At 45.9% G+C, this 12286-nt stretch overlaps 1 protein-coding gene across 4 annotated transcripts in view; it reads right to left on the reverse strand.

The window, feature by feature from the left end:
• Positions 1 to 11913, reverse strand: part of ZNF649 (zinc finger protein 649) — a 45561-nt gene extending 33648 nt beyond the window's left edge. For 3 of the 4 annotated variants that reach the window (XM_030941745.1, XM_030941743.1, XM_030941746.1), the window contains exons 1-2: positions 11592 to 11913; positions 459 to 632 (exon numbers count right to left, since the gene is read on the reverse strand). The gene's annotated coding sequence lies outside the window, so the exon portion shown is untranslated. The remainder of the gene's footprint in view (positions 1 to 458; positions 633 to 11591) is intronic. The other variant, XM_030941744.1, reaches the window with a different exon arrangement.
• Between the last annotated feature and the right edge of the window lie 373 nt (positions 11914 to 12286).

The raw sequence follows: 12286 nt of genomic DNA on the forward strand, positions 1-12286 counted from the left end.
GATCTCAGCTCACTGCAAGCTCCGCCTCCCGGATTCACGCCATTCTCCTGCCTCAGCCTCCCGAGTAGCTGGGACCACAGGCGCCCGCCACCTCGCCCGGCTAGTTTTTTGTATTTTTTAGTAGAGACGGGGTTTCACCGTGTTAGCCAGGATGGTCTCGATCTCCTGACCTCGTGATCCGCCCATCTCGGCCTCCCAAAGTGCTGGGATTACAGGCTTGAACCACCACGCCCAGCCTCCTTTTTTTCAAATATGAGGTCTGACTATGTTGCCCAGGCTGGTCCCGAAATCCTGAGATCAAGTGATCCTCCCACCTCCGCCTACCAACGTGCTGAAATTACAGGTGTGAGGCCACTGTGCCCAGGCTCATAATATCCCTTTAATTATGAGCATTATGAAACCTCTTCAAATCCACTGGAAAACCAAGTAGGAAGTCAAAATATACATGTATAACTCACTTGGGACTTGGGCATTTTCTGGTGCCCTTAGATACAGCCAGCAACGGGAATATTTGTTCTATTGTTGACTCTGGCTTTTCTCTGAAGCTGGTCACTGGTCAAAGATGATGTATTGATCTTAATACCTTCACTTCCTTCCCTTATAGGAAATATTTTATCCCAGGAAGCCAGGACCTGAGGATTAAAGGAATTCACTGCCTTAGTAAACTATGATTATAACAGATGTTTTGAGTTGTCTGAGTTGTGCACATGTGTGCCTTAGATACACGCATATACACAATTATTTAACTGTTAACTGTGTTTTCTTCAGGTGATAGGTTAATCTAATAATTTAAAGGAAAAAAAAGTAATATACAGTACCAGATGGTTGGTTTTACAAGAAACACAATTATTTTATATAGCAAACACCAACAAAGTCATCTTCATTAAATTATGAAATTCTGCCAAAAACTATACCCAAAGGTCTTCATTTGGAAAAAGACAGTTATAAAGAGAAAGGGGGAGAAAAATCAAACGAGAAAATTTTAAAAGCCAAAAAAAAATCCAGAGAAACAGATAGAAGTGGAATATTGTTTGTTAATCCATCTTGGGTACCTACTACGTGCTAAGTATTTTTACTATATGAGTAGTTATTAATGATTTTGTTTTTATACAAATAAAAAAAGAATCTCAGAGAAGTTGAAAAACTCGCCCATGTTCTCACAGTATAAATGCAGAATACAGATAAAAACCTAGGTCTGCTCAAATCCAAAGTCTGTATGTTCTGCTGAGTCAAACTTACCTGTAGATGTTCTGACTGCTTCCCTAGAAAACCTATACTTAAACATATTAGTAATATATTAATAAAACGTATTAGTAATAATACATATTATTATTAAATAATAAAACATATTATTTATTATTAAATAATAGTAACAAAACACATTAGTAATTGTAGAGAGCCAGAGGCTGGGGAATTGTGACCAAGTCAGCATTCCACTGAGGCTATATGATCAAACAGCACATTGTTTATCATGAATGCAGAATGTGGGCAAACTCGCTTCTGTCCCAGCCCCAGAAGGTTTGCTGAGGGCCATCATTACCTGGCGCTGGGATTCTTGAGGTTATGTACTAGGACATCTAGAGCTTATTGTTTGAGGAATGCAGTCTTGCAGACCAGCTCTGGACTGACAACCACCCCCCTTCTCGCTACCAATAAATCCTAAGAGAGCTCAAAGTTCAGGGCCCTTGTTCACTAAGAGCAAGGTGCCCCCGACCACTTCTTCCAAATACACTCTTTTGTCTTTTGTCTTTGTTCCCTCATTCGTCCTCCTTTGTTCAGTCCAACAGAGTCCGCCGCATAGTGGCTCAATGAACAGCGACAGAATCGGATGACATAGTCACGTCCGCACACAGGGACACAAGGACATGAATGAAGAAGGTCTGCTGGAGCAGAGGAACTGAAATTGACAAGATGAATGGGGACCCCGGGAGGAGCTGGCTGGCAGCAGATATGAGGTCAGTACATAAAGAGGTACTGTGAGCACTGCTTTAAAGAAGTACTGGGAGGCCGGGCGCGGTGGCTCAAGCCTGTAATCCCAGCACTTTGGGAGGCCGAGACGGGTGGATCACGAGGTCAGGAGATCGAGACCATCCTGGCTAACATGGTGAAACCCCATCTCTACTAAAAAAAATACAAAAAAAAAAACTAGCCGGGAGACATGGCGGGCGCCTGTAGTCCCAGCTACTCGGGAGGCTGAGGCAGGAGAATGGCGTGAATCCGGGAGGCGGAGCTTGAAGTGAGCTGAGATCGGGCCACTGCACTCCAGCCTGGGCGGCAGAGCAAGACTCCGTCTCAAAAAAAAAAAAAAAAAAAAAAAAAAAAGAAGTACTGGGAACGGGAAGTTTTCTGAATCAGGGTAACATGGGGCAGAATTTGTCTATTGAAGAAAAACACTATGTGCAGTTGCTTAAAGTTTTACTTAAACTGGTGCTCAGGTGTGAGGAAAAGAGAGATCAGACTGTTACTGTGTCTATGTAAAAAGAAGTAGACATAAGAGACTCCATTTTGTTCTGTACTAAGAGAAATTCTTCTGCCTTGAGATGCTGTTAATCTGTAACCCTAGCCCCAACGCTGTGCTTGCACAGACATGTGCCGTGCTAACTCAAGGTTCCATGGATTTAGGGCTGTGCAGGAGTGCTTGAAGGCAGTATGCTTGGTAAAAGTCATCACCATTCTCTCATCTCAAGTACTCAGGGACACAATAATACACCGCAGAAGGCCGAGGGACCTCTGCCTAGGAAAGCCAGGTATTGTCCAAGGTTTCTCCCCATGTGACAGTCTGAGATATGGCCTCGTGGGAAGGGAAAGACCTGACTGTTCCCCAGCCCAACACCCATAAAGGGTCTGTGCTGAGGAGGATGAGTGAAAGAGGAAGGCCTCTTTGCAGTTGAGATAAGAGGAAGGCATCTATCTGTCTCCTCCTGTCCCTGGGAATGGAATGTCTTGGTGTAAAACCCAATTGTATGTTCTATTGACTGAGATAGGAGAAAACTGCCTTAGGGCTGGAGGTGAGACATGCTGGTGACCATACTGCTCCTCAATGCATCGAGGTGTTTGTGTAGGTGCACATCAAGGCACAGCACCTTTCCTTAAATTTATTTATGACACAGAGCCCTTTGTTCACATGTTTTCCTGCTGACCCTCTTCCGACTACTACCCTATTGTCCTGCTTCATCCCCCTCTCCGAGATGGTAGAGATAGTGATCAATAAATACTGAGGGAATTCAGAGACCAGAGCTGGCGCGCGTGTTCCGTATGCTGAGCGCTGATCCCCTGGGCCCACTGTTCTTTCTCTATATTTTGTCTATATCTCTTATTTATTTTCTCAGTCTCTCGTCTGTTTGGACGAACGGAGGCAAGATGGTGCACTTCCGGGTTCTTCACCAACTTTTCCCGCGCGCGCGAAAATGCAGCCGGTGCCCGGGAAGGTGCAGACCAACTAGGCATGCGCCAGGTGACGTCAATCCGAAGAGACCAAGATTTACCTGGTCGCACCTGTGGAACGCCCCCTGACACGCCCGTGCCCCGCCTGTTGCCCTCCCACTCCTAGAAAAGCCGCTCCAGAGGCACGCCACGCGAGGCCTTCCTCAGTCCTCCACTCCTGTCGGGATGTCAGGACTGCGGGAACTCCGTCCGAGAGCCCCACCGGGGGGCTCTGTCGGCCTTCTTTGCCGGAGGCCGACAGACCTCTTCCCCACACCTTAGGTGACCAAAATAAACTTGCAGTTTTGCTCCTACACTTGCCTACTCGCTGGTTCTTTTGTGCCCGCTCTGGTGGTCTTAGAAAAACAAATCATCGTCCCGCCTGATGAGAAACACCCACAGGTGTGAAGGGGATGGCACCCTGCAACTTATGAAAAGTCAGTGGGACTTTAAAAATCCCAACGCCTTGCAAAACCCAAAGACTTCCAAAGCTCCAACCCCCCTACAAATTTCTTGGGTACCCATGCCTGCCTACGTCATACTTAAAACATCAGCACAAGGCCACCCTAGATCATCCTAGTTGATTCCTACAGGGAAACTATCACTGGTCTATCGAGACACAAACACTCAGACCCTCGTAACTCTTAGTAACCACTGAAGACCCTTAAAGGCAAGAAAAACTTCAGCCCCAACAATGACCTCCCTACAAGGCCACCCCATTCACTGACCACCTCCAAAGATGCCCCAATACTAATCTAACTCAGGGACATTTCAGCCACTGACCTCACCTGTTGGACACTCCAATTAGTGACCCTGAGAAGAACAGGGGTTATTATCCTTGGGGATAATCACTGACTTATCCCCAAGGATGTCTCAACTGTTGACACCGTCCCCTTCAACGCTGTCTCAAGAACTGAACTTCCCCCAGAAGGCCTAAGGTACTGATACATCCCCAAAAGATACGCAATTTCCTTCAATAATACGTCAATCACATCCTGGGAAAAATCACAATTGCTGAATCACTCTGTGGATCACTCCAATCACTGATCTGCCTCCAAGGTCGCCCCAGTCCCCGACCTTGGGGTTAGACAAAGGTTAACCTCAAGCACTAAGTCCTCTAGCCCACCCCAATCCCTCCAGCCCACCCCAATCCCAATCTCAGGGAAAGCTGGCAGCTTTCCCTACCATCCCTTTTCCCCACACTGGCTAGCTCCCCTCATGGACCCCCAGACTCCCCTACCATAAATCTCAAATCTCCACAAACCCAACTCCTGATTCTGCTCCGCGAACGTGAAACTGAGCCCCCTTAAAAGATCCTGGGCCGCCGGGTGCGGTGGCTCAAGCCTGTAATCCCAGCACTTTGGGAGGCCGAGACGGGCGGATCACGAGGTCAGGAGATCGAGACCATCCTGGCTAACACGGTGAAACCCCGTCTCTACTAAAAATACAAAAACTAGCCGGGCGAGGTGGCGGGCGCCTGTAGTCCCAGCTACTCGGGAGGCTGAGGCAGGAGAATGGCGTAAACCCGGGAGGCGGAGCTTGCAGTGAGCTGAGATCCAGCCACTGCACTCCAGCCCGGGCGACAGAGCAAGACTCCGCCTCAAAAAAAAAAAAAAAAAAGATCCTGGGCCACCAGCTGGGTCACAAGCGCCCGGGTCCATCACTTTTGCTACAGATTCACAAGCCTGGCAGCTCCACCTCACTGGTCAAGTTTAATCTCTAGAGCCGCCCAGTCTGCAGCCTTACACTCATCACCTTGGGCCCATTAGATTCAGCTTCTGGGTCTTTTAAGACAAAGAGGCTGAGAGAGAGTATGGCGGCGCTCTCGTGACTGATACATATGGGGGCCGCCATCTTGAAAGAGTCTCCCTACACCATCTTTCCCCCCTCACGATAATTTTATTGGTCCACGTTGAGTCCATCCCGGGCGTCACCAATGACGATGCGCATGCGCCATCCCATCACTGTGCAACACAGGTCCAATCTTGCCCGGCAAGGCGCACCAAGCTTAGCATGGCCACCTATGTTTTTGTCACTTATAAGTACGAAGCAGCTCCACGTTACAGCATGCGCGGCCATCTTGGAGAAGGTGTACACATCGGTACAGAAAAGAACGACGTCCCTTAGGGGAGCAGGTGAAACGACCTCCAGGAGTGCTTATGGGGAACAGTATAGGGTTTGGAGATCACTGTGGGCACAGGGTAATCAGAGCCAGCTGAATGAAAAGATCTCCCTCACCCAGGGTTAGTGGTGGGTATTGGGTGACATCTCCAGGGTGAAAGGTGAAGGTAAAGGGACAGTAGGGGGCGGATCTAATAGTGAGGGCGGGGCCTTGCTGTTGACCAAGTTGTATCCGAGAAAGGAGTGGTAGAAATTTTTGTGCAAGCTGCATGTCAAATCAATAATTTCTACTAAGTTTTGGAATTGCTGATCCAAAGAAAATGAAAAATTTTAATTGAGTAAATAATTCCAGATTGTTGTCCAAAAAATGTTCCATTAGTGTATATACTATACTAGCTGCTATCCATTGTTCCCAAGAACTCCACTGAAAACTACTAGTTAATATTTTATTAAGTGTATACACTTTTTTTGAATAGGTACCTATGTCAAGCATAATATATGCATTATCTTACATAATACTATAAAAGCTGTAGATGGTAGACATAAATATTACCTTCATTCTGCATATTTAAAAAAGGCTTAGGGGCTGGGGTATGGTGGCTCACCCCTGTAATCCCAGCACTTTGGGAGGCCAAGGCGGGAAGATCAACAGGTCAGGAATTCAAGACCAGTATGGCCAACATGATGAAACCCTGTCTCTACTAAAAATACAAAAATTAGCTGGGCATGGTGGCGCACACCTGTAATTCCAGCTACTTGGGAGGCTAAGGTAGGAAAATTGTTTGAACCGGGACCCGGGAGGCAGAGGTTGCAGTGAGCCAAGGCACTCCAGCCTGGGCTACAGATCTAGACTCCATCTCAAAAAAAAAAAAAAAAAAACGCTTAGAAAGGCTAAGTCTATTGCAATACATATTTCCTCACAACCTTGACCGTTTAATCTTTGTCGATCTTAAGGGTGAATTGTGGGGGAAAGAAAGAGAGATCAGACTGTAGAGAAAGGAAGATATAAGAAACTCCATTTTGATCTGTACTAAGAAAAATTCTTCTGCCTTCAGATGCTGTTAATCTGTAACCCTAGCCACAACCCTGTGCTCGCAGAAACATGTGCTGTGTTGACTCAAGGTTTAATGGATTTAGGGCTGTGCAGGATGTGCTTTGTTAAAAAGCGTTTGCAGGCAGTATGCTTGGTAAAAGTCATTGCCATTCTCCAGTCTCGAGTACCCAGGGACACAATACATTGCAGAAGGCCGCAGGGACCTCTGCCCAAGAAAGCCTGGGTATTGTCCAAGGTTTCCCCCTACTGAGACAGCCTGAGATATGGCCTCTTGGGAAGGGAAAGACCTGAGTGTCCCCCAGCCCGACACCTGTAAAGCGTCTGTGCTGAGGAGGATTAGTGAAAGAGGAAGGACTGAAGGGGTGGCCTGCCCCTCCACACCTGTGGGTGCTTCTCGTTAGGTGGAATGAGAGACTTGAGAAAAAGAATAATACACAGAGACAAAGTATAGAGAAAGAAAAGCGGGGCCTAGGGGACCTTTGCTGTGCTTATAGAGGACCCACACCAGCACCGGTCCCTGAGTTCCCTCAGTATTTATTGCTCAAAAGATAAGGGAGTAAATCAGCAGTAAGACATACAGATACACGGAGATGTTCCATTTACCCAGGGACGGGCAGGAGACAGATGTTTTTCTTTTACTGAGATTTAAGAGAATGGTACTGACCTTCAACCACAAGCAGGCTTTAAGCATTTGCCTAACAAAGCACATTCCTTACAGCCCAAAATCTTTTCAACCTTAATTACCACAGCGATGTCTCTAGCAAGGACAAGATTGGGGGTAGAGTCACAGATTAACAGCATCTCAAATACAGAGCCAAATGGAGTCTCTTAAATTTACTTCTTTCTATATAAATACAGTAACAAGCTGACCTCTCTTTTCCCCACAAAGGACTCTTTGCAGTTGAGATAAGAGGAAGGCATCTGTCTCCTGCTCGTCCTGATGGTAAGTTCAATTTACTGAGATAGGAGAGAACTGCCTTAGGGCTGGAGATGAGACATGCTGGCGACAATACTGCTCTTTACTGAATTGTGATGTTTGTGTAAAGTCAAACATAAATCTCGCCTATGTACACATCGAGGCACAGCACCTCTCCTTAAACTTATTTGTGACACAGAGACCTTTGCTCACATGTTTTCCTGCTGACCCTCTCCCCACCATTACCCTATAGTCCTGCCACATCCCCCTCTCCGAGATGGTAGAGATAGTGATCAATAAATACTGAGGGAACTCAGAGACCAGTGCCGGCGGCGTGGGTCCTCCATATGCTGAGCGCAGGTCCCCTGGGCCCACTTTTCTTTTCTCTACACTTTGTGTCTTATTTATTTTCTCAGTCTCTCACCCCACCTGATGAGAAACACCCACAGATGTGGAGGGCCGGCCCCTTCATGAATAAAAATCTTACCTTAGTTTTATTTCATATTTTATAAGTTGCTTGTTTATTTACTTCAGTATTTTTTTCAACTTTATATTGGTTATCTTTTTCTTATTCATACTGTGAATATTAACACCTGTTAATTCTGCCATTCCCCCCACCTCTAGATTTGTCTATATGGACTTTTCATATAAATGCAATCATATAATCTTAAGTCTTTTGTGACTGGCTTCTTCCTTTAGGACGTTTTCAAGGTTCATTTATGTTTTAGCAAGTTTCAGCACTTCATTCCTTTTTATATCTGCATAATATTCTAATGTATGGCTATAGTTGAAGGGTTGGCCTGCCCCTCCACACCTGTGGGCATTTTTCGTCAGGTAGAACAAGAGACTTGAGAAAAGAAAGAGACAGGGAGACAAAGTACAGAGAAAGGAAAGTGGGCCCGGGGGACCAGCGCTCAGCATATGGAGGACCCATGTGGGCACAGGTCTCTCAGTTCCTTCAGTATTTATTGATCATTATCTCTACCATCTCGGAGAGGGGGATGTGGCAGGACAATAGAGTAATAGTGGGGAGAGGGTCAGCAGGAAAACATGTGAACAAAGATCTGTGTCATAAATAAGTTTAAGGAAAGGTGCTGTACCTTGATGTGCATGTAGACAAACATCTCCACAAACATTTCTATGCATTAAACAGCAGCATTGCCACTACCACATCTCACCTCCAGCCCTAGGGCGGTTTTCTCCTATCTCAGTAAATAGAACATAAAATCAGGTTTTACACAGACACATTCCATTGCCCAGGGACGAGCAGGAGACATATGCCTTCCTCTAGCTCAACTGCAAAGAGGCCTTCCTCTTTTACTAATCCTCCTAAGCACAAACCCTTTATGGGTGTCAGGCTAGGGGACGGTCAGGTCTTTCCCTTCCCAAGAGGCCATATTTCAGACTATCACATGGGGAGAAACCTTGGACAATACCTGGCTTTCCTGGGCAGAGGTCCCTGTGGCCTTCCACAGTGTTTTGTGTCCCTGGGTACTAGAGATTAGCAAATGGCCTTTTACCAAGCATACTGCCTTCAAGCACTTTTTTAACAAAGCACATCCTGCATAGCCCTAAATCCGTTAAACCTTGAGTCAACACAGCACATGTCTCTGCAAGCACAGGGTTGGGGCTAGGGTTACAGATTAACAGCATCTCAAGGCAGAAGAGTTTCTCCTATTACAGAACAAAATGGAGTCTCTTATGTCTACTTCTTTCTACATAGACACAGTAACAGTCTGATCCCTCTTTCTTTTCCCCACAATACTACAATTTATTTTTCCCTTCATCAGATGATGGATAATTGAGTTGTTTTCACTTCAGGCTATTATAAATAATGCTGCTATAAACATTCATGCACAAATTTTTATATGGACATGTTTTTATTTCTCTTGGATATAAACCTGGGAGTGAAACTGTCAGATCATATGGTCAGTATGTTTAACCATTTGAGGAACTGCCTATTTTCCAAAGTGGCTGCACCATTTTACATTTCCACCAGCAGTATGTGAAGGTTCCAGTTCTTCCATATCCTCACTACACTTGTTATTCCATGTAAATGGAATCATATAACATGTTCTCTCTTCTCTCTTTCTGCCTGGCTTCTTTCTCTCAGAATAAGGTGTGGGGGAAAGAAAGAGAGATCAGACTGTTACTGTGTCTATGTAGAAAGAAGTAGACATAAGAAACTCCATTTTGTTCTGTACTAAGAAAAATTCTTCTGCCTTGAGATGCTGTTAATCTGTAACCCTAGCCGCAACACTGTGCTCGCAGAAACGTGCTGTGTTGACTCAAAGTTTAATGAATTTAGGGCTGTGCAGGATGTGCTTTGTTAAAAATGTGTTTGCAGGCAATATGCTTGGTAAAAGTCATCACCATCCTCCAGTCTCGAGTACCCAGGGACACAATGCACTGCGGAAGGCTGCAGGGACCTCTGCCCAAGAAAGCCTGGGTATTGTCCAAGGTTTCTCCCCACTGAGACAGCCTGAGATATGGCCTCTTGGGAAGGGAAAGACCTGACCGCCCCCCAGCCTGACACCCATAAAGGGTCTGTGCTGAGAAGGATGAGTGAAAGAGGAAGGCCTCTTTGCAGTTGAGATAAGAGGAAGGCATCTGTCTCCTGCTCATCTGGGAGGAATAGAATGGAATAGAATGTCTCGGTGTAAAACCGGATCATACGGTCTATTTACTGAGATAGGAGAAAACCGCCTTATGGCTGGAGATGAGACATGCTGGTGACAATACTGCTCTTTACTACACTGAGATGCTTGTGTGAAGTCAAACATAAGTCTGGCCTACGTACATACCAAGGCACAGCACCTTTCCTTAAGCTTATTTATGACACAGAGTCCTTTGCTCACATGTTTTCCTGCTGACCCTCTCCCCACCATTACCCTATAGTCCTGCCACATCCCCTTCACCGAGATGGTAAAGATAGTGATCAATAAATACTGAGGAAACTCAGAGACCAGTGCAGGCGCGGGTCCTCCATATGCTGAGTGCCAGTCCCCTGCGCCCACTGTTCTTTCTTTATACTTTCTCTGTGTCCTATTTCTTTTCTCAGTCTCTCGTCCCACCTGACAAGAAATACCCATAGGTGTAGAGGGGCTGGCTTCATAAGGTTGTTGACATTTATCTATATTGGTGCATACATCTGTGATTTGTTCTTTTATTACTGTTGAGTAGTATTCCAGGGTATGATTACATTACAGTTTGCTTATACATTCATCTACTGATGGACACTTGGACTGTTTCCTGTTCAGGGTTTTATGCATAAAAGGGCCAAGAACATTCTTGTGAGACTTTGTGAGGACATATAGTTTCATTACTGTTGAATAAATATTTAGGAGTGGAATTCCTGAGTCATAAAATTCTTGCTTTTATTTTGCAATTCTCCTAAGGAGTCATAGAGTTCTGTAAAGCTTTTTACTCTTCACAGATTCGATATTTTAAGTAACATGGTATGTTTCTGAAATGGAGTTTGCATTTTGGGGCATTTTCTATAGATTTATCATGAAGGACACATGAAAACTCTGTTAGAAATATAAACACTCCACTACACGTAGGAATTTCCTTCTCATTCTTCCAATGGAATTGTCTTAATTTAGGTTGGATCAGAATTAGAATTTAGGTTATGATGACTATGTAAATAATATTTATAGGTTAGTCAGGTAGTATTCTATGATTTCTTTTCTTGCACAACTTTTTTTTTCTTTTTTCTTTTTTTCCTCAAGAAGGGGTTGCCAAGGCTGCGTGGTGCAGTGGCTATTGATAGGTGCGATCATAGCTCACTGCAGCCTGGAACTAGTGGGCTCAAGCGATCTTCCTGCCTCGGTTTCCCCAGTAGCTAGGACTACACGTGCGCGCCATCGCGCCCGCCCGGGCTTGCACAACTTTTCATTCTCCCAGAGTCGTCTTATTTATTCCTTAGAGGATTTTAGGCACTTGGTTCTCGGAAAGCCCCGACCTTAAGATTGACTCCACCTCCAGCAGAGGGAAGCCCTTCTCCTCTCTTAAGAAAAATTCCCGCCTCCCACATTGGATTCCCTTTTCCTGTTGGCTCCTGGCTGCTCTCCTTACCTGCACTGGGCGGTGACCATGCCCCTCAAACGTAAATAAGGTTCCCGCTGGTCGCTGTTTTTTCACTTTCCGTTGACGGGGTGAACAATATCCTCGTACCTCAGTTGCTTCTCCACACCCTTTTTGTCCTCAAAAATCTTCCTCTTGCCCAGGTAGTTAGAAGCGTTTTCGCGGTATACGACTCAGGGTGCGATTGCTCTTTTTCCTCAGCGGCGACAGCGTTTTCACTTGTACGGACACCTAACTTCTAAGATGGCCGCGCCCATTGTGTCATTCCCGTCATTCTTTGTGCAAAGCGGATGACTTTTCTCCCCAGCCCGCTAAGGTGCACGTAGCCCATCCTGTGTTTGTCTTGGCTAAGCGCGAGCCTCCGAAAAGAAATGAGCGCAGGATTTAGGTGCCAAAATATGGGGTTCTTCACGGTCCGAGCCATCCCTGCATACTTGGGCAGAAAAGATCCACTTTACCTACGGTACATGCAGGATTCAAAGATGGCCGCCTTCAGCATCCGTGACGAGAGGACGCGAACTTACTACCTCCCAGTCGCCCGTGCTCCGTACACCAGAAACTTCAGACCTTCGTCGGCCGCCGTAGGCCGGCTTGGAGGCTGTGGGAGGGTCCACAAGTGGAAGAATTCAGGAAAAGTGCAGGCTCTGGGAAGCGTCGGTGGGTTCCCCGGGAAGTCAGGTCTGTGT

This window comes from Rhinopithecus roxellana, chromosome 12, assembly GCF_007565055.1.
Source record: "Rhinopithecus roxellana isolate Shanxi Qingling chromosome 12, ASM756505v1, whole genome shotgun sequence".
NCBI lineage: Eukaryota > Metazoa > Chordata > Mammalia > Primates > Cercopithecidae > Rhinopithecus > Rhinopithecus roxellana.